The sequence below is a fragment of the Dromiciops gliroides genome, chromosome 1 (genome assembly GCF_019393635.1).
Source record: "Dromiciops gliroides isolate mDroGli1 chromosome 1, mDroGli1.pri, whole genome shotgun sequence".
In the NCBI taxonomy this organism is placed as follows: domain Eukaryota; kingdom Metazoa; phylum Chordata; class Mammalia; order Microbiotheria; family Microbiotheriidae; genus Dromiciops; species Dromiciops gliroides.
Window position 1 is genome coordinate 190,544,166 of NC_057861.1, and position 22,725 is coordinate 190,566,890.

The 22,725-nt window shown below is 38.0% G+C and overlaps 1 pseudogene; it reads right to left on the bottom strand.

The window, feature by feature from the left end:
* Positions 1-1,707: 1,707 nt before the first annotated feature.
* Positions 1,708-19,735, bottom strand: LOC122746926 (annotated as a pseudogene).
* Between the last annotated feature and the right edge of the window lie 2,990 nt (positions 19,736-22,725).

A 22,725-nucleotide genomic window follows, 5' to 3' on the forward strand; every position in this document is an offset into this window, starting at 1 on the left:
CTCCTCCTCCTCCTTCTTCTTCTTCTTCTTCTTCTTCTTCTTCTTCTTCTTCTTCTTCTTCTTCTTCTTCTTCTTCTTCTTCTTCGTCTTCTTCTTCTCTCTCTCTCTCTCTCTCTCACACACACACACACACACACACACACACACACACGCACGCATGCTATTTCTCCTTAAAATGTTACTTCTTGCTAATTCACTGTTGGTGGAGTTGTGAAAAGATCCAACCACTCTGGAGAGCAATTTGGAACTATGCCCAAAGGGTTATAAAACTGTGCATACCCTTTGATCCAGCAATACCACGGCTAGGTTTATATCCCAGAGACATCCCCAAAAAGAGAAAAAGACATATTTGTACAAAAATATAGCAGCTCTTTTTGTGGTGGGTAAGAATTGGAAATCAAAGGAATGTCCAGCAATTGGGGAATGGCTAAACAAACTGTGGTGTATGATTATGATGCAATATTATTGTGCTATGAGAAATGACAAGCAGGATGATTTCACAAAGGCCTAGAAAAACTTGTATGAACTGACATAGAGTGAAGTGAACAGAACCAGAAGAACATGGTGTACAGTGACAGCAATATTGTTAGATGAATTGTAAATGACTTAACTATTTTCAGCAATACAAAGATCCAAGATAGGGGGCAGCTAGGTGGCGCAGTGGATAAAGTACCGGCCTTGGATTCAGGAGTACCTGAGTTCAAATCCAGCCTCAGACACTTGACACTCACTAGCTGTGTGACCCTGGGCAAGTCACTTAACCCCCATTGCCCCTCCAAAAAAAAAAAAAAAAGATCCAAGATAATCCCAAAGGACTAATGATGAAGTATACTATCTACCTCTAAAGAAAGATATTGATTGAACACAGACTAAAGCATGCTATTTTTCACTTTCTTTCATTTTTATTCAAGTTTTCTTATGCAAAATGCCCAATATGGTAATGTTTTATATAATTACAAATGTAAAACATATATCTGATAGCTTACCACCTCAGGAAGGGCGAAGGAAGGGAGGGAAGGAGGGATAAAAATTGGAACACAAAACTATAAATAAAAATGTTTAATAAAAAAATAATAAAATTTTACTTCTTAAATTTTTCTCCATATTGGTCTCTACCAATGGGGGCTGGGGAAACATGCGACTTTTTGGATCAATGCAGTAAAGTTATTATACATGAGGCCAGTAGCCTCCTGCCACATAAAGTTTAAACATGACAGGTCTTTGTGAACTTTAGATAAGTACGCTTAGCTGTCCATAGTTACTTCCTGAATCTTGTATCTCCTTAAGATGCTCATGAAACTGGTAGACCAGGAAGAGTTACACAAAGATCTCAAAGTCCACTCACGCAAATATACAAACAAAAGATGAAACTAGTTTATGTTATATTACTTGAATGCCAAACTCAGAAGTCAAAAAGTTCTTCCATGTAGCCATAATGTCAACAAAAGTGAATGAATGAAGTGCAAGGGCTGGAGTTTAAAACCAAAAAAAAAGCCACTCTATTATTCTGAATTTGATATATACCAATAAACATAAAAATTCCCATCTACAAAGAACAGAAAAAGAAGCTTGCATAAGAAACTGTGAATCTATAATATATAACTTGGAGGGTTGGGAGTTGAATATATAATACTTTTTTTTTTTTACAAAAAAGTATTTTTATTTTGACATCTGAATAAGGACACTGCCTTTGGCATCTTTTCCAACTTATTCATCAGCTCGTTGCATTGTACTTTTCTCATAAACATAGATGGCATCCAAAAATTTTCTGATATCCTTGTTTTTTACTGTGGTGGCCTGTTGGATCAGGGCAGCTGAGTTTGATACAAGTTCAATATCATTTCCTTCAAGTACTAACTCATCTTTTTTAGACTTGAGAAACAGCATAAGCCACACCTGGTCTCATGCACACTCTTCGGATGTATTTTTCACCCAAGAAATTTCTGATTTTGACAAGTGAGCCATTCTCTTGAATAACAACATTGATGGGGAAGTGAGCATACGCAGAACTCATCTTGTAACAAAAACCCAGAATAACACCTTTGATCATGTTTTGTACATGAAATAGTTCAAACAGTTGCAAGTTCTTTTCGATTTCCCCACCATTTGTCCACCTGGAGCCTTTTTTTTCTTCTTTCCAAGGAGACTGAGCTCAACATTGATATGGTTGAAATCACTACAGAGGATTCCTCTGGGCCCCTTCACAATAACTGTACAACCCTTAAGAGAAACGTCAGGGACAGCTAGGTAGCACAGTAGATAGAGCACCAGCCCTGGATTCAGGAGGACCTGAGTTCAAATCTACACTCAGACACTTGATACTTACTAGCTGTGTGACCTTGGGCAAGTCACTTAACCCCAATTGCTTCACAGAGAGAGAAGAGAGAGAGAGAGAGAGAGAGAGAGAGAGAGAGAGAGAGAGAGAGAGAGAGGTCAGCATTTTCTGGGATGTCGACAGTCTCTTGCTTAGAATGATCTTCATGCTGGTGGTGAAGGGGCCAAAGAGCATAATATTTTCTTTTTTTTTTTTTGCGGGGCAATGGGGGTTAAGTGACTTGCCCAGGGTCACACAGCTAGTAAGTGTCAAGTGTCTGAGGCCAGATTTGAACTCAGGTACTCCTGAATCCAGTGCTGGTGCTTTATCCACTGCACCACCTAGCCGCCCCCCTAATATTTTCAACATATTAATTTCAACACTGTTCTGATTGTATGTGTCTCTTTCTGAATTACCTTCTTTTTGCTTCTATCTATTCTCTTAAATGTTTCATTGACACTATTTTCTTTTTTTGTTGTTGTTTTTTGGCTTCATTATCACCAACCCCTCTTCTTCCACCCAATTCTTCCACTCACCCAAAATAAAACCCCCACTCATAATAAATACACATAATCAAGCAAAATAAAACAATACACTGGCTAAATTAATTATATATATACACACATATATACATATATAAACACATGAACACATATGCTATGGCAAATGGCAAATATGTGGTACTATATGGCAAATCTGTGGTACAAACAAAGCAGATGCTAAAGAACAAAGAACCCTAACAGAGCCCAGGGACAATAGACAGTTCCCATTTGATAATCCTATGAATCAGTTACATGCTCTGGGACTCAGTCTTTGTAAAGTATTGGGAGATGGAAATTGCCTTTTTAGGGCCCTGGGAGATAAGTTAGAAGACCACTATAGAAATCATCTCAGACACAGTCAAGAAACTGCTACTTATATGCTTAATCATAGGACTGACTTTGAGTTTTTTAGAGAGGATGACCCTCCTTTTGAAGAATATGTTGCTAATTTGAGACAACCAGGTACATGGGGTGGCAATGATATGATTGTAGCCTTTGCAAAACATAACCAGCTGAATGTAATCATTCATCAGTTGAATAAGCCCCTATGGCAAATGAGTCCAGACCAGAGTCTAGTTTTTTCCTGATGACCACCCCAAGAAGACAAGATCTCAGAGACTTTAAATGAACAGTTTTGTTTTGTTGTTTTTCTTTTTCCTTCTGTTATTATATACACCATTTGTAACATGTACTCTCTGCAGAGGCCCTCCCTCTGCAGGCCAGTGTCAAAGCACTGGTTCATGAGGGACCGCCCCTCTGGACAAAACTTTCCTTTCTCCCTTTTCTATATTGTTATTAACATATTGTTTGCTAGCATAGGGTATTATATTCTGTTATTTTTTGGCTGTTTCATTGAGCAAACCATACATGTTTTCCAAAGAAACAAAGGAGGGGAACGTAGTAAAAATTATTAACAGTAAAAATTATTGGAGTTTTAGCTGACTCATTTGGGAGGGGCCACACCTGGCCCACCCTGAAGTTATGTATGCTACTGAGGTCTGAAAGAGAACTCTCCAAAGGCAGTTTTTGAAGGACCTCCCCTTTTGAGGGAGGAAAATTGAACGCTCCCTGAAGGGAGGCAGAGGCTCTTCCGGAACACGAGCTCTCTCTCTCTCTCTGGCTTCTGTCCTTCCAGTGGCATGAGCAACTGTAGACTTTCCAGGTTTGGGTGAGTAAATACAGAAAACCCTAAATTCCTTTGAATTAACTTAATTGGAAATGATCTGGGGATTGCATCGCCTAAGTTTAGAGTTAAGAGTATTTATCTGTATTTCTTTTTCTTATTTCCTTATCTTTGATTTTTATTAATTTCACCTTTGTTGTTTAATTAATTCCCAAGTAATAAAATCTGATCCTTCTGTGAATTAAAGTTGTAAGGCTCCTTTCTTATTGGCCTGGGAGACATATCTAAAAGGGCAGTTCAGAGGGGAGGGTGAACCTAAAGTTCCCTCATATTTCTGAGACCCCAATATTTTGGCAAGTCACCCAATTAACGCTCCATATATCAAATTTTGGCCCTCACAGTGTGTATGCATATATATGTATATATATATATATATTATACACACATACACACACACACACACACACACACACGTATGTCTCATTCTGCACTTTTAGTTCATCACCTCTCTCAGTAGGTAAAAAAACATTCTTTGATTCCCTGGAGTCATGTGCAGGCAATATAATGCTCATAGTTCTCAAGTCTTTCAAAGTTGTTTTCATTGACTATGTTATAGTCCTACTACATGAATTTTTCTCCTGGTTCTGTTTACTTCACCCTCCATCAGTTTCTGCAAGTTTTCCCAAGTAGAGGGGCTGTCATAGCCAAAGAATGAAGAAGCACATTTTACCAGAGCCATAGGAGGTCTAAGACCCCAAATTAACCAGAAGACTTCTACCTCCTAAGGAAAATAAAAGTAGCACATAAGACCACATGCCTCACCGCTGACCTGCAGGGACTGTTTTCAGGCTAAAGAGGGGACAAGTATTCACCTGCTCTCTACAGTTAGACTTTTCCTTCTAATTTCTGATCTGACCAGTGGTCACTCCTATTCTATATCAGTCAACATTCCTACTGACAACTTTCTGGCTCAACACTTCTTATGCAGAGGTCACAACTTCTGTCATTTAATGTGTCACCACAGGACAAGAAGAAGCAGGGAGACTGACTAAAACAATTGGTCCTATGTGGAGGGATCAAATCTCACTAACTTCTTTAGGATACTAAACTCTTTTCCCATTGTCTTATGTGAATGTTAGTTGATCTAGGGAGTTTTTCAATCAACTTGAAGGCTTTTAAAAGTGCCTCTTCCTATATTGGGTTCCATGTTCAGCAGAATCCAAATGTGTTTTACTCTCAGAGTCCTTGAAATCATCCACAGATGCTGCTAGTGAATTACATACCTTGAAGAGGTTTCTGAGAGAATCACAAGAGACATGATGTGTAACAGAAGTTCTTTGGAGGAATTTGAAGCATGCACAAACATTCTGTAACTGGTTCTGGCCTGCTAAATGATATCAGTTGGTGTCAGGCACTAGTCACTGGTTATTGACAGGGGTGGGAGGAAGCTCAAGTCAATCTCAGCTGAGAAAGATACCTTGAACCTCTCAGGGGTACCCCTAGAATCCTATTCACATGTTTCTGAACAAAACTGGAGAAAATCACACAACTGAGATGACTGGGTTCACTACAATTTATGTTACATAATCTCACTGGGACCTCACTGTTGCACCTCCTTAGTGAATTCAATATTCTATTCACCATAGCAGCTTTTCCAAACCTTTTCATCCATCTTCAAAGCTTCAAAGCTCCCAAGGCCTTATCTGCTCAGCTGAGAACATTGCCTCATACTTTACTGGGGAAAAAATGAGGCCCTTCATTAAGCTCCCTTTTCTCCATCCCCCACCCAATATCATATCATTCTAGAGTGCATAGAGCAACTGTCCTCCAATCCCTCAGACTTGTTAGTGTTTGTCTTTTGGCAGAAGCCCACGACAAGCTGCTTGTGCTTATCCAGGTGGCCTGAGAGAGTTAGGATTATGGGCAATGTTCTTCAAACTCCGTATGTATGTAAAGAAGCAGAGATCCAAATTCCCTTGACAGAAGAATCCCAGTAATCTAGCCTTAGAAAAGTAGGGAAATTTCTTTTCCAGCACCTTGGGGGTTTCCTCCTGCAACTATCTCCCCCTTCACTCCTGTTTCACATAGAGAAGTGGCCCTTCTTCTTCCCAAAACAAATCTCTTTCTACTTGCACAAGTGATACCATTCCATCCTGTATTCTCCAGCAGCTTGTCCCTTCTACCAACTTTACTCTCTCACTAATCTTCAGTCTTTCACAACCTACTGAATACTTCCCTACTGTTTATACACATGCCCATCCATAGCCTCTATCCTCAAAAGAACTTTGCCTGATCCATGCATTGCTTTTAGTTAGCTATCTTGATATAAAGCTCTTCCCTTTCATGGCTAAACTCCTTGAGAAGCCTTTCTACAATAGGTGCCTTCACTTCCTTTTCTCTTACTCTCTTCTTAAGTCTGCAATTTGACTTCCAACCTCATTATTTGACCCAAGATGCTCTCCCTCAAAATTATTAATGATCCCTTAATAGCCGAATCTAAATGACCTTTTCTCTCTCTCTTTTTTTTTTTTTTACATATAAGGTATTTTATTTTTTCCGTTACATGTAAAGATAGTTCTCAACTTTTGTTTATACAAGCTTTACAATTTCAGATTTTTCTCCCTCCCTCCCCTCCCTTCACCCTCCCCTAGACAGCAGGTAATCTGATATAGGTTATATCTATATATCTATATACATATACATATATATATATACACACACACACACATATATATATCCATAATAACATTAATCCTATTTCTGCATTAATCCTGTTATAAGAGAAAAAATCAGGGCAGTAATGCAAAACCTCAAAATAGAAAAAAAAAAAACAGCACCCAAAACAAAAGAAATAGTATGGTTCAATCAGCATCTATACTCCACAGTTCTTTTTTTTTTTTCTTGGATTTGGAGATCCTCTTCTATCATGAGTTCCCTGGAACTCTTCTATACCATTGCATTGGTGAGAAGAATATAGTCCATCACAGTAGGTCAACACTCAATGTTGATGATACTGTGTACAATGTTCTTCTGGTTCTGCTCATCTCACTCATCATCAGCTCACACAAGACCCTCCAGGTTTCTCTGAACTCTTCCTGCTCATCATTTCTTACAGCACAATAGTATTCCATTGTATTCATATACCACAACTTGTCCAGCCATTCCCCAATTGATGGGCACCCCCTCAACTTCCAATTCCTTGCTACCACGTAAAGAGCAGCTATAAATATTTTTGTACATGTGGGTCCCTTTCCCCCTTCCATGATTTCTTTGGGAAAAAGACCTAAAAGTGGAATTGCTGGGTCAAAGGGTATGCACAGCTTTATCGCCCTTTGGGCATAATTCCAAATTGCTCTCCAGAATGGTTGGATCAGTTCACAGCTCCACCAACAATGAATTAGTGTTCCAATTTTCCCACAGCTTCTCCAACATTTATTATCTTCTTTTTTTGTCATTTTAGCCAATCTGATAGGTGTCAGGTGGTACCTCAGAGTTGTTTTAATTTGCATCTCTCTAATCATTAGAGATTTAGAGCATTTTTTCATATGGGAATAGATAGCTTTGGTTTCTTCATCAGAAAACTGTCTGTTCATATCCTTTGACCGTTTCTCAATTGGGGAATGACTTGGATTCTTATAAATTTGATTTAGTTCCCTATATATTTTAGAGATGAGGCCTTTATCAGAAGTACTGGCCTCAAAAATTGTTTCCCAGCTTTCTGTCTCCCCTCTAATTTTGGATGCATTGCTTCTGTTTGTACAGAAATTTTTTAATTTAATATAATCAAAATCATCCTAAATGGTCTTTTCTCAATGTTCATCCTTCTGGATCTCTCTTCAGCCCTTGACCCTCTCATCCTTTTTGCCTTGATAATCTTTTCTCTCTTGGACTTTGCAGTGTTGTTCTTTCCTTATTCTCCTCCCACCTCTCTGACTTCTCCTTCTTAGTCTTTTTGGCTGGATCTTCATTCAGGTCATACTCATTAACTGTGATGGTCCCCCAAGGCTCTGTCCTGGGCCTTTTGATCTTCTCCCCCTGTAATATAGAACTTTATGAACTTATCAGCTCTGATGAGTTATTATCAATTATTTCTATGCAAATAACTTTCAGATCTATTTTTCCAACTCTAACATCTCTTCTGACCTCGTCTCATATCTCCAACTGTGTAGTAGGTATCTCAAACTACATGCCTCATAAATATGCTAAATTCAACATGTCTAAAAATAAACTCATTTTTTCCCTAAAAACCCTTCTCTCTTCCTAACTTTTCCATTACTGTTGAGGGTACCTTAATCCTCTCAAACACCCAGACTCACAACCTGGGTATTACCCTCAACTCCTAGCTCTCTCACCGCCCATTTCCAATCTGCTGCTAAGACCTGTCATTTCTACCTTGATAATATCATATATATATATATATATATATATATATATATATATATATGTGGGTGTGGGTGTGGGTGTGTGTGTGGGTGTGTGTGTGGGTGTGTGTGTGGGTGTGTGGGTGGGTGTGTGGGTGTGTGGGTGTGTGTGTGTGTGGGTGTTTGTGTGTATTCCCTTCTCTTCTCTGACACTATCACCACCCTAGTACAAGTCTTCATCACCTCATGTCTAGATTATTGTCTTTTATCAAGTTTCTCATCACTCAAGTCCATCCTTTACCCCGCTGTCAATCTGATCTTCCTAAAGCACAGGTCTATGGACAGCTGGGTGGTGCAGTGGATAGAGTTCTGGGCCTAGAGTCAAGAAGACTCCTCTTCCTGAGTTCAAATCTGGCCTCAGACACTTACTAGTTGTGTGACTCTGGGTAAGTCACTTAAGCCTGTTTGCCTCAGTTTCCTCATCTGGAAAATGAGCTGGAGAAGGAAATGGCAAACCATGCTAGTATCATTGCCAAGAAAACCCCAAATGGGGTTTATTAGACATGACCAAAACTCCTGAACAATGAAAGCACAGGTCTAACCACTTCTTCCTTCTGCCCCATTATATAAACTCCAGTGGCTCCCTATTACCTGCAGGATCAAATATAAAATGCTCTGTTTGGCATTTAAAGCCCTTCATACCCTGGCCCCTTTCTATCTTTCCAGTCTTTTAACACCTTATTCCCCTCCACATACTCTTCAGTCTAATGACACTGGCCTCCTTTTGTTCCTCACATACAACATCCCATCATCCACATCTGTGCATTCTCTCTGGCTGTCTCCCATGCCAGGCAGAGTGCCTGGTACTTAGTATGTGTTTAATAAATACTTGTTGATTGACTGGGGAGAATTGCCAGCTAGATTCTGGGATGGTGAGTCTAGAGCATACTCTCCACATGAGTAAATCCAAGACCTAATTGCATTTCCTGGCTGACTGTTATAGCTATAGATACAGAAGTATGGCCCCTTATTGGTATTATATAACCTTAAAACTAAGGGTAGAAGCCACCTTCTGGGGACCTAAACCATGAGTGTGAGAATAAGACAGGAAAATAGCAATGCAAACCTACTTACACAGGGTGTTCCAAAAAGTTTTAGCTATTAAAGCTTAAAACAGCACTAATACTTTTGGGACAGTCTGCATAGGTTATGTGTATGTATGTGTATACATGTATCTATTTGTGTATGTATGTATATATGTGTGTGTGTTTACACATATATGTTATTTCTCCTTATAGACGACAAATTCCTTGAGATTTGGGATTATTACAATTTTTTTGTCTTTGTATTCCTAGCATCTTAATACAGTGTATGGTATATATTAAGTCTTAATAAATATGTTTTACATGACTACACATGCATAACCTATATCAAATTACTTAATGAGGGGGATGGAGAAGGAGGGAGAGAATTTGGGACTCCATTTTTAAAACCAATGTTTTAAACTGTTTTTACATGTAATTGGGGAAAAATAAAACACTAATAAAAATAAAGAAGTCTTGGGGCAGCTAGGTGGCGCAGTGGATAGAACACCAGCCCTGGAGTCAGGAGTACCTGAGTTCAAATCCAGCCTCAGACACTTAACACTTACTAACTGTGTGACCCTGGGCAAGTCACTTAACCCCAATTGCCTCACTAAAAAAAAAGAAGTCTTAATAACTACATAATGATTGATAGATTAAGTCCAGCCTACAGTGACTTTTCTCCTTTCTCTGACTTCCTGTATCTTAGAATAGATACCACATAGTTTACCACTTAGTAACTCTATGCTTTTTTTTCCCCATCTCTTCATCTAGATGACAAACTCCTTGAGGGCAGGGACCATTTTTCATGCATCATTGTATACCACCTCTCTACTACCCCTAGTACAGTGCCAGACAGGTAGTAGATATTTTTAATACTTTTTGAGGATTTGTTGGTTGAAGAAAAATGTCCCTTTACTAATAATAAGTTTTAATAATTTTTGCTGCCCACCATTCTAAGTTTTGTAATAGTTCATCCTGGAAGATCAGATACTGAGACTGAAGCTTTAATACTTTGACCACAAAATGAACAGATAGGAGTCATTGAAAAAGACCCTGATGTTGGGAAAGGTTGAAGGCAAAAGGAAACGGGGACAGCAGAGGATGGGATGGATAGATAATATCATCGAAGTAATTTATATGAGCTTGGACAGACTTCAAGAGGTAGTGGAGGGAAAAACAAGAGATAGTGGAGGACAGAAGAGCCTGGTGCACTGTGGTCCATGAGGTCACCAAGAGTTGTACAGAATTGAACGACTAAACATTAAAAATGTGCATCTGTCAAAATGCTGTTTTATCCTGGCATGTGTTCCATAATGAGCAAGGAGTAGAGGAAAGTATTGCATACTATTTGTGGTTACAGAATAAATTTGAATGTTTATTGTTCTGAGGGTCCCACAGGCAGAGAAAAGGAAATAGTTTTTTCTTGGAAGAGATCATATAGCAATTAGTATTGTACAACTTAAAAAATTATACGGTAACATCCCACAACCATTTAAAGTCCAAATTGGGAATTGACAGAGCTGAACTAGAATTAATTAGGACAACTACCCACATCAGAGATCAGATCATTCAGCTTCTTAGAATGGGAATTTCAGTAAATGGGGCTCATCTTTTAGAAGAATGAGTGAGAGGTCTTAATTGACTCTATTCCATTATGTCAAATTAGACTGAAAACCTCCCCACAGTCAGTGAAGACTGACAATGAGAATATTTTAGGCATGCGGGAGAGAAAATTGTCTTTTAGAAAGCTCAGGAATTATTTTTGTCAGTTCTCTTTTTGTCCATTGTTGGTGTCTTATAATAAAATTAGTGTTTGGCTAATTGACTTTTTTGAAAGCCAATTACTTTTCAACAGCTTTAAAATATATTTTGGGTATGTAAAACAAGGGGTGTGTTAGAGCTAGCTCTCACAGGCTCTCAAGAGCAGATTATTAAATTTTCAGTGGGAGCATTTACACCATAGAAATCAGCAAACATTACAAACCAGGGGTTCACTTATTGTTTTATGGATGGTGTAGATTTAAGAAAGTGATGGAGAAAATGCATATTAACTTAAAAGTATGTGGTACATTAATTTTTTTTTGAAATCTGGTTAACATTTAACAGCATACCCCAAGTTGAAACCAAGATGTTTAGACAACCATTCATTACTGACCTTGCAAATATATTCACCTATAGAATTTTAGAGCTCCATGGAATCTTTGATATTACATATTACTAATCCTTCATTTTAGAGAAAAGGAAACAAGTCCAAAATGTTAAGGGAAACTGGTAAGAAATGTCCAGGTCATAATTTATTTGTTTTTTAGTTTGTTTTTAATCTTTACTTTTTACCCATCTTTTGTTTTTACTATCTTTCCCCACACTCCAACCCATCAAACCATCCCTTGTAACAAAAAATTAAAAGGGGAGAGAGGAAAGTAATTCAGCACAACTAATCCACACATTCCTAAGTCGAAAGTATATGTAGGAGGCAGCTAGGTGGCACAGTGGATAGAGCACCAGCCCTGGAGTCAGGAGTTCCTGAGTTCAAATCCGGCCTCAGACACTTGACACTTTCTAGCTGTATGACCCTGGGCAAGTCATTTAACCCCAATTGCCTCACTAAAAAAAAAAGAAAAGAAAAGAAAAAAGAAAATATATGTAATGTTCAATACCTATATCCCACTATCACTGTAAAGATGGGAGGGAGATACATTTTGTCATATATACTATAGGCTAAACTTGGTCATTATAATCATGGTATTCAGTTTTGTTTTATTGTTGTTTCATTTCTATAGTTGTAGGTATTCATTTTATTTTCCTGGTTCAGATCATTTTAATCTATACTGGTTCATCTACGTCTTTAAATGCTTCTCCAAATTTTCCAAATTTTCCATTGTTATTCAGTCATTTCAGTTGTGTCTGACTCTTAGTGACCCCATTTAGGGTTTTCTTGGCAGAGATACTGGAGTGGTTTTACTTTCCTTCTTCAGCTCATTTTACAGACAAAGAAACTGAGGTAAATAGCGTGAAGAGATTTGCCCAGAGGCACACAGCTAGTTAGTGTCTGAGGTCATATTTGAACTTATGAAGATGAGTCTTCCTTATTCTAAGTCCAGCATTCTATCCACTATACCACATAGCTGACCCAAATTTTCCATATTCATCATGCAAAGGTAGGTAGGTGGTACAGAGAATAGAGAGCCAGACCTGGTACCAAAAAGACCTGAGTTCAAATGTGACCTCAGACACTTTTTAGCTTGTGACCCCAGACAAGTCATTTAACCTCTGTATGCCTCAGTTTCCTCAACTGTAAAACAGGGATAATACTAGAACCTATCTCCCAGGGTTGTTGTGAAGATCAAATGAGATATTTGTAAAGCATTTAGCACAGTGTCTGATGCCCAGTAGGTGTTTAATAGTCATCTCCTTCATTCCTTCCTTTTCTAATAGCACGGTAATAATCCATCCTTTTGTATATCACAATTTCTTTACCATTCTTACCATTTCCAAATTAATCGTCATGCAGGCAAATGTTTAAAAACCAGCTCTCAGGGGCAGCTAGGTGGTGCAATGGATAAAGCACCGGCCCTGGATTCAGGGGGACCTGAGTTCAAATCTGGCTTCAGACACTTGACAATAGCTGTGTGACCCTGGGCAAGTCACTTAACCCTCATTGCCCTGTGAAAAAACAAACCAAAACAAAACAAAAAACAGCTCTCAAAAAAAAAAAAAGACACACTTTGAGGTTTAATTGGGGAAAGGCCATTGAATTTGGCAATTAAGAAAGATCATTGGTAACATTGGAGAGAGTAGTTTCAGTGGAGCCATGGGGTCAGAAGTCAGACTGCAAAGGATTAAGAAGAGAATTAGAGGAGAGAAAGTAGAAACATTTATTTTAGATAGCCTCCTCAAGAAATTTAGCCACAAAAGGAAGATATAAGAAAAGAGTTAGCAGGAAAGGATCAAGTGAGGGTTTTTGGAGGGTGAAGGAGACAAGTCTGTTTGAATGCAATAGTTTAGTTTGCATTATGAACATTTTGTCATCACTTTATTAAGTATAATTAACAAAATAATAAATCCAGCCCTTGATTGTGGAATTTTCTGTTTTCTGAGGTTTAAATGCTCCCATTGAATATTTAGCAATTGGTTCTTAGGACCAGTTTGAGTACATGCCATTGACTCTATTTTTGGTTCTTTGCTACTACAAACTGTTTGTGAACATTTTACAGTATACATAATCTTTCTTTCTGCCTTTGGCCTCCTTGGGTATATATGCCTAGCTGGAGTTCACAATAGACAAGAAGAGCCAGATGAACATTATCTGATACGCAACATAAAAGAGTTAAGGGAACAAATAGACAGGAGCCCATGACCTAAGATTAAAAGTGAAATCATCTCAAGAATGATGGGAGGGGGGTGGCTAGGTGGCGCAGTAGATAAAGCACCGGCCCTAGATTCAGGAGTTCCTGAGTTCAAATCCGGCCTCAGACACTTGACACTTACTAGCTGTGTGACCCTGGGCAAGTCACTTAACCCCATTGTCCTGTAAAAATTAAAAAAAATGAATGATGAGAGGGTCTCAAAAAACAAAGTTTGGGTGATAAACCACATATTATTTCAATCTGAAAGAAAGGTGAGCTATCTAAAGAAATCTATGTGATTTTAAAAAGAAATCATCAACCAACTTGAATTTTCAAAAGTTCAGTATAGAATATAGCGATGAATGACTCAGGCTCAGTACTAAAGAGTGGCCTCATCCTATTAGAATAATATCATTAACTTTAAGTTCCAGAACAAGCTAGAACTTATAATGAATGCAAAAGACAATGAAAATGGGTTTTTTTCCAGTTTCGCTATAGACAAGGGGTAGACCAAAGAAATTATAGAACAGCTGCTCAGGGTGGATGGAGCAATGACAACAGTTGACAGAGAGAAGACAGAATTACTCACCCTTCATTTTGTTTTCTCTCCCCAAGAGAATTATATTCAAATAGAAATATAGAACAAAATGGTTAAATACGGAATTGAAACCCAAGCTAAGTAGGGAAATAGTAAAAGATCTCTGAACTACCCTAAATGAGGTCAAATCATCAAGCTTAGAGAAATTTCATCCCAAGAGACTGAAAAGAGTTGGGAATATGATTACTAAGCCATTCTCAGTTATCTTTGAAAAACTGGGTAGAACAAAAGTGGTGCTATAGGATTTAAAATATATAAATGTATTGTTCCATTTTCAAAAGTGAGAAGACATTTGATAGTGTGACAGGTGAAATCTGAAATAACCGAGGAAACAAAGGTTTGAACTTCCAAGCATATCAATTTATTCAGCAGAGCATGCCAAATGAATAACAAATCAGGACCTTGACCTCGAATAAAGCAGGAGACAGAGTTTTATGCATTAAAAGAAAACAACTAACAGGATATAAATCAGAATACAAGATTAGGTCTTCTGATTTCTGGATGAGGAGAAATTAGGGGCTTTTCAAGTAGAGAGGGAGATGAGTAAGTTTTGAGAGCTGGAAGGAGGCAGAGTAAGCAGGTGAATTTTTCTGGATGTGAAACATGATGTCACTCAATTCCCACAATTAGCAAGCAGGTAGCATTTATAGGAAAATTAAATGTATGTCTCAAAATGGAGTCCATTTTATAAGATGGAGTCAGTTTGATACATATAATTCTCTCAATAGATTCATCACAAAAATTCCAAGTACATAATTAAAGGGGTGGTTTACAAAGTCTTCAGAAGGGAAGTTAGTTATATCACTATAAGATAGTATAGATTCATTTAGAATAAGTCATGTCAAACTAAACTTTATTTCATTTTTTGACAAGATCATTCAACTGGTAAATTGGAAGAAGTCTATAAACACTGGATTTCTGGATTTACACAAGACATTTGACAAAGTTCCTCATAGTATCCTGATGAACAAGAAGGAAATGAGAAGAGCAAGTCAAATGACTGGGCCCAATGAATGACCCTATGCAATTTAATATTTTTATCAATAACTTAGATGAAAACAAATAGTATGGGGAATCACATAAAGCTGGAAATGATGGATAGTGCTGAATGATAAAACTAGCTGCAAAAAAAGATTTCAGTAGCTTGAAACAAAGCACAAAATCTAATAAGGTGAAATAGAAATCAATTAAGTGATTTTTACATTGCTAGTATTTACTCCATTGATGAAGATAACAATACCTTTATATGCATCACTCTGTAGATAACCTTATGATGAGTCTCTCAATTTAGCTAGGCTGGTCCTCAGATAACATATAATCCATCTCTAGTCCCATACTTTCTTTCCACCATTTCCTAACCCTATAAATGAAATCATTAAATCACAGAATGTCCACTGAATTGAAAGATTTAGAAGAGAAAATGTTATTTAAGAAGTAAAGAGATGGGGGCAGCTAGATGGCACAGTGGATAAAGCACCGGCCCTAGAGTCAGGAGTACCTGAGTTCAAATCCGGCCTCAGACACTTACTAGCTGTGTGACCCTGGGCAAGTCACTTAACCCCAATTGCCTCACCCCCCCCCCCAAAAAAAAAGAAGTAAAGAGATGGTTTAAAAAAAGAAAATGGTATCTGAGAATGGAATTTGAACTTCTGCATTATAGCTTTTAAAAGGGGTTAGCACACTTCTGGCCCAGGATGGAGTATGCAACTCTAATCAAAAGTACTTTGAACTAAAAATGATGGGAAAGAAAACTATCTATGTATATTCACCAAGCCAGATACTATAGAAAATAAGTTCGATTAATGAATAAGAACAATAAGAGACATGGAAAAAGTTCCTAGTTAATGAAATCCAAGAAAGAATAATAAATCTAAAGTTTGAAGATATCTTGAAGGATATCTAGGGCAACCTCCTTACTTTAAAGATGAGGAGACTATGGCCCAATAAGGTTAAGTGACTTGTTCAAGTGGGTTGATCCATTGAGGTTAAGCAATTTATACAGAGATAGGATTTAAATCCAAGTGACATGACTACAGAGCAAGTTCTTGTACCACAAGTCAGTAGTTAAACCCATAACCTCAAATGTCCTTAAAGAATTACCCAAAGCTTAGGCAATAAGCAAGATGAGGTAGAGACTTCATTGACTCAAACCCAAAATTCAGTTATGGATCTGAATTTTGTTGTTCAGTTCTTTTCAGTAGTGTCCAACTCTTCATGACCCCATTTTAGTATTTTCTGGAGTGGTTTACTATTTTCTTCTCTAGCTCATTTTGCAGATATCACTTTATACAGGATTAAGTGACTTGCCCAGGGTCACACAGGTAGTAAGCATCTGAGTCCAGATTTGAACTCAAGAAGATAAGTCTTCCTTACTCCAGGCCTGGCACTCTATCCACTGCATTACCTAGCTGCCCCTGTGCATTTAAATAAGAATGGTTGGTGTTTTTGTTTTGTTTTGTTTTTTTTCAAAGAAGAGAATAGGTAAAAGGGAGGAGATAGTATTTATAGTCTCATGAGAGGAAATATGGTAATAGAGGACATTTGAACAAAGGTCAATGGAGGGCAAAAAGAAGTGATTTTGTGATCAGGGTATATTATAGTTTACCTGGACTGAAAAAAGAAATAACTGAAAACTCCAGAGGAAAGATCACAAACCTGACACAGAGACATGGCTTATTAATAATGAGAGACTTCAATTAACAAAAAATCTGCTGGAGTTTTCTTTCTGCTAAAGGTAGAGCAGCTAATACTCCTTTACAGACCTTAGTGACAATTTTCTCCTTCAAAAATTATAAGGACCAAAACAGAAAATTCCATACTGGATCTGATTCTCACTAACAGAGACTTTTTGCATGGATGGAAATGGTGATAACACAGATGGGAGCAGTGACCACTGCCTCTTGGATTCTGAGATAGAAAAGAGGCAAGCTTGGCAAAGAATTGGAAAGTGAGGGGATGTCTGCTAATTGGGGAATGGCTGGACAAGTTGTGTTATATGAATGTAATGGAATACTATTGTGCTATAAGAAATGATGAGCAGGCAGATTTTAGAAAAACCTGGAGAGACTTACATGAACTGATGCTGAGTGAAATGAGCAGAACCAGGAGAATATCGTACACAGTAACAGCAACAATGTGTGATGATCAACTATGATTGACTTAGCTCTTCTCAGAAATACAATGATCCAAGATAATTCCCAGACCCATGAAAGAAAATGCTCTCTACAACCAGAAAAAGAACAATAGGGTCTGAATGCAGATCAAAGCATATTATTTTTATTTTGTTATTTTTTGTTGTTGTTGTTATTTTTTCTTTCTTGTAGTTTTAGCTTTTTGTTTTTATTCTTCTTTCACAAGATGATTAATGTGGAAATATATTTAACATTATTGTACTGTGTAATTTATATCAGGTTGCTTGCTGTCTTGGGGAGGGAAGAGGAAGAAAAACTTGGAACTCGAAATATTATAAAAATGAGTTTTGAAAAATATCTTTGCATATAATTAGAAAAAATAAAATACCATTAAGGAAAAAAAAAGAAAAGAGGCAGGCAAACTGAGCATTGCCTAACATGTACCCTAACTTTTAGAAAGTAGTTAGATAGCTAATAATAATAGCTAGTATTTATATAGTGCTTTAAGTTTGCAAAGTACTTTCTAAATATTTTCATTTTATCCTCACAGTAACCCTAAGATGTAGATACTATTATTATCCCATTTTTCAGCTAAGGAAACTGAGGCAAACAAAGGTTAAGTGACTTGCCCAGGGTCACAGAGCTAATATGTATCTGAGGCCAGATTTAAACCTCCTGACCCCAGGTTTTTCAACCTATCCACTGCCACCTACTTGTCTCAAGGTCATATGTCAAATGGATCAAAGGAAGGATAGGGTAAGATTCAACAGGTCAAATTTGTATGGTGGAAGTGAGTCTGGGATGGATGGCTGCTCTCAGAAATCAAATTCTGATGACACAAAAGGAAATAAATACGATGAGAAACAAAAATGAGAATATTTTGAAGAAATTGATTTATACAAACAGGGTGCTCACCAACCAACTTAGATTTCTGAAACATGTATAGATCATAGAAACAAGGACTGGTACTAAGAGGATATAAGAGCATTGTATTGTTCTGGAAAAATACTATCAGGAGTTCTCAAAAGCAGAATGATCCAGGCACAGCGCTTTGTAAATATGAGAAGAGATGAAAAGAATGGGGGTGGGGCAGGGGGGTTCTGCTTGGAGAGGAGAAACTTCAGAGGGCCATAGAGCTATTCTGGAGTTTGAAGCGTTTGGGGGTGGAATGGGGATTAGTTTTATTCCATTTGATGCCAAATACAGAATCAGGAGCAATGAGTAAAAATTGCCAAGGGACAAATTTAGGCTTGATGTCATGTCAAAGTTCTAAGAATTCAAGATGTCCAAAAGTGCAGTGGGCTGCCCTGACAGGTAGTAGTGGAGGTCTCCAAGCAAAGGCTGAACGAACGTATTTTAGGTATGTTATATTAGGAAGAACCTCCTCTCCCTGACAAATCAATTTATCCTGAGAACTAAAACTCCTAATCATAACTCTGTTCTCAGAATCCTTTTGAGATAGGTGAGATACATAATTTTATTTCCATTTTACAGATTTAGTTACTGAGGCACAGAGAAGTTAAGCAACTTGCCCAAGGTCACACAGCATACTAACGGCAGAGTCTGGATTAGAACACATCTCTTTATTTTCTGTCTAATATTCTCTCCACTAAACCACCCAGTGTCTTCTCCTGTTTCATGTTCAAATAGGTTCAAATCACCACAGGAAATCAACCAGATAAATTCGTCATCAAACATAGTTCAACACATCCAAAGCATTTGATGTCCCAGTCTTAGTGGAAATGTGTTTTCTTTTATAAATATCTTAACTTGATCAAATTGTCTTTGAGGACATGAAAGAAACAGGGAGTGTCTCTGGAGAAATCTTCCTTACTCATGCCTCCTGCTCAGACAGAATGAGTTCAGCCTGCTTCCCTACTTGGTAGAGAAGAAAAGGAACTTGGGAATATGAAAACAAACAGATTGTTTGGATTAATTTCTCTTTTTTTTCCTTTGCTTAGAGTTGTTTGCAGGACAAGAAAATGTTGTCATCAATGAAAACAATCACTAGCAGCAAGCAGTGCCAAAGTCAGTATCATAGGAACATCTGCTGCGATATGAGCCTAAGCCAACATTTCCCTTTAATGCCCTAATTATAGATATTATCTTTGAAAATGATTCAGTAACAACTGTTGCATTAATCTAATCTGAAGTTGCCACTTGCTGCTGCTGCTGCTGCTGCTGCTTACTGGGTTTGTCCGGGATGATTATGATAGCAGGGGGAAGGCAGACCATTTGGTTCAAAGAAATACAGAAAAGGATCATCAAATCTGAACACTCTCTAGTCCTTCAGTTTAGGCTGGGTTGACTCCCCTAGCCTGTCATTTTCAGAACCAAATTCAGCCAGAACATTTCCCAGGGAAGATGGAAAGGAGGAGGGAGGGGAAAGAATGGCTTTAAGTAAAAGGGCAAGAATTCCTGGTTGAGAAAATTTTTTCACTCTGGTTTTACAAAAGAGAAACAGCTTCTGTTGTCCTTTTGATTGTGTACCTCCTCCACCCCACTCCCAGTTATTCTATTGGCCCCCTAGTTCCTTCAACTGATTGTCATATGACAGTCCTCAATCCTTTATCATTCCACTCACTACCCTTGAGGTGCGCTATTTGTCAGTCTTTCCTCCTACAGTATGATACCTTAATTCTGGATGCTACACTGCTTTCAAAGCAACCTTAAATTACATAGCTTGGGTGGGGGTGGGGGGCAAGAATCATTGAGGTTTACTAGAACTGCCAGATCATCTTTATAAGGACTATTGTTTATTCATGATTCTTCCATCCTAAACTTGTGAGGTTGCTTTTAAAAAATAAACGTAAATGTAGAATATTCCATTTATATCCTGTAAATTTCATTTTGGAAAGGCAGCATAGTATACTAAATGGCAGGTTGATCTTGGAGTCAGCAAAACTTGAGTTCACATATACTCATTTTGTTCCTCAGGCAAGTCTCTAATGTTCTAAATTGCAGATGAGCTATCAAACTGAACTGATAACGGGAGTTCCTTCACTACAGGTGAAGAGATCACAGGGCCAGTACAAAACAACATTAATCTTACCTGATTCAGCCATTCTCTCTAACCAGAGTTGGTACTGTTTTGGATGCCTGACTCTGTCATCAGTTAGCTATCTGTCCCAGCTTTGTGTCCTCTGCAAATTTGGTGAGTATGCAATCAATGCAAGTCTTTAATAAGAAGGTTGAATAGTGCAGGGCCAAGGGATGATCCCAGGAGCACCTCCCCAGATACTTCCATCCAAATTGACAATAACCCATTATTCCTTTTCATCCCACCAGTTCTGAACTTAATTGTTCTGCAATCTAGCTCATATCTCTTCAATTTATTCAAAAGAAGAGTGGGAGAGATCTTGTCAAATACTTTGCCGAATTAAAGATATATATTTATCTACAGCATTCTGCTGATCTATCAATCTTGTAACTGTCAAAAAAAATGAACTTATTTTGTAAAGAACTTGTTTTTGATGAATCCCATGCTGGCTCTTTGTGATCACTGCTTCCCTTTATAAATACTTTATAAATAAAACCATCCCTTTTTTCCGCATTTTTTTTTCAAGGAATTTGGATCTAGCTCATTGACTAAGGTTTCCAAACTCCTCTCTTTTCTTTTTAGAAAACTGTAACAATATTTGCCTTTCTTTAAGTATGTGACACCTTATCTTTCTCCCACTATTGATCCTTTTGACAAATAAAGGTAAAACCGACATTGATCTTTACCCTAATGTTTACACCATACTTCCCCATTCCAGTTGTTTCCAGATTTCTTCACATGATTAACATATACATTATGTCTTAAGATAAAATACAATTTCACTATCCTCTTTATCTGTCTTCCATGAGAGAGTATCCTAGTGCATAGTGAGCTGGCCTTGGAGTCATGTAGCCCTAGGTTTGAGTTTTGCCTCTGACATACTGATTATGTGATGATGGACATGTTACTCAACTTTTCAGTTCCCCAGGCAATATTCTAAGATTCTAAGTTCCAGATGACCTGCCAGTCTGTAGCCGGGGAAGAAGTTTCTAGCCAAGGAATTCTTTATACCATTGAAATCCAACAAGAAGAAGAAGAAGTTCCATTGAAATCCAACAATAAGTCCAGCCTCTCCCCCCACCCCCCCAAAAAAATCCATTTTGGCTATATTTCAAGCATGAGTGCTACCCTACCACATCTCCATGATACTTAGAAGGTAGAATTGATCTCTTTGCATTAGGATCTCTAATTCTCCTTATCATATGTATTTTCTGCATTTGTCTATAGACATATAAAGCCAGCTGTCTTATGGCTTGCTCTTTTTTCTTCTTTGGAAAAGTAGGGGCTATAATCCTTGAACCTCTGCCTCAGAGTTGATTGCAAAGATCTAAAGAAATTATCCATGCAAGAGTGTTTTGTAAACTCTAAAACACTCTACAGCTTTGGCATATCATCCTTATTATTCCTCGAGAAGTGGGAATTAGCTGCAGCCATAATTATGAAGTTGGTTAGGTTTTCATCAAAGGCTCTGAGCCTCCCTTTTCATAGAATTACAGAATCTGAGAATTGAAAGAGACCTCAACCACTGTCCAGTCCAACCCATCCTGGAAGCAATCCCCATGATAGTGCAGCTGACAAGTCGTCATTCACCTTGAAGACCTCCAAGGAAAGGGAACCTACTGAACCTTAAGGCATCCCACTTTTAGATAACTCTAATTATTAGGAAGCTTTTTCCATATATTGAACCTCTTAAGTGTCCCTTTTGTCATTTTTATCCGTTACCTTCTGGGACCATGTACCATCTCCAACATGACAACCTTTCAAATATTTGAAGACAGCCAACGTAGCTGTTTTGTTTTGTTTTGTTTGTGGGGCAATGAGGGTTAAGTGACTTGCCCAGGGCCACACAGCTAGTAAGTGTCAAATGTCTGAGGCCAGATTTGAACTCAGGTCCTCCTGAATCCAGGGCTGGTGCTTTATCCACTGTGCCATCTAGCTGCCCCCAATCTGTTTCCTTAACCATTAGATTGTAGAGAGGTCTTTTGTATGCCTAGTACTTAAGTACAGTTCTTGGCACATATTAAACATACTTAATAAATGTTTATTGAATTGATTCATCCTCCTTTTCCTCTCTAGCATCCTCCCCTCTCTCCCCTTACCCAACCCCTTCAGGTACCCATGCCCTCATGCTCTCCTCACCCCAAAGTATTTTCTCCCCATAAGCTCTCCATTTTCTACAAAATAA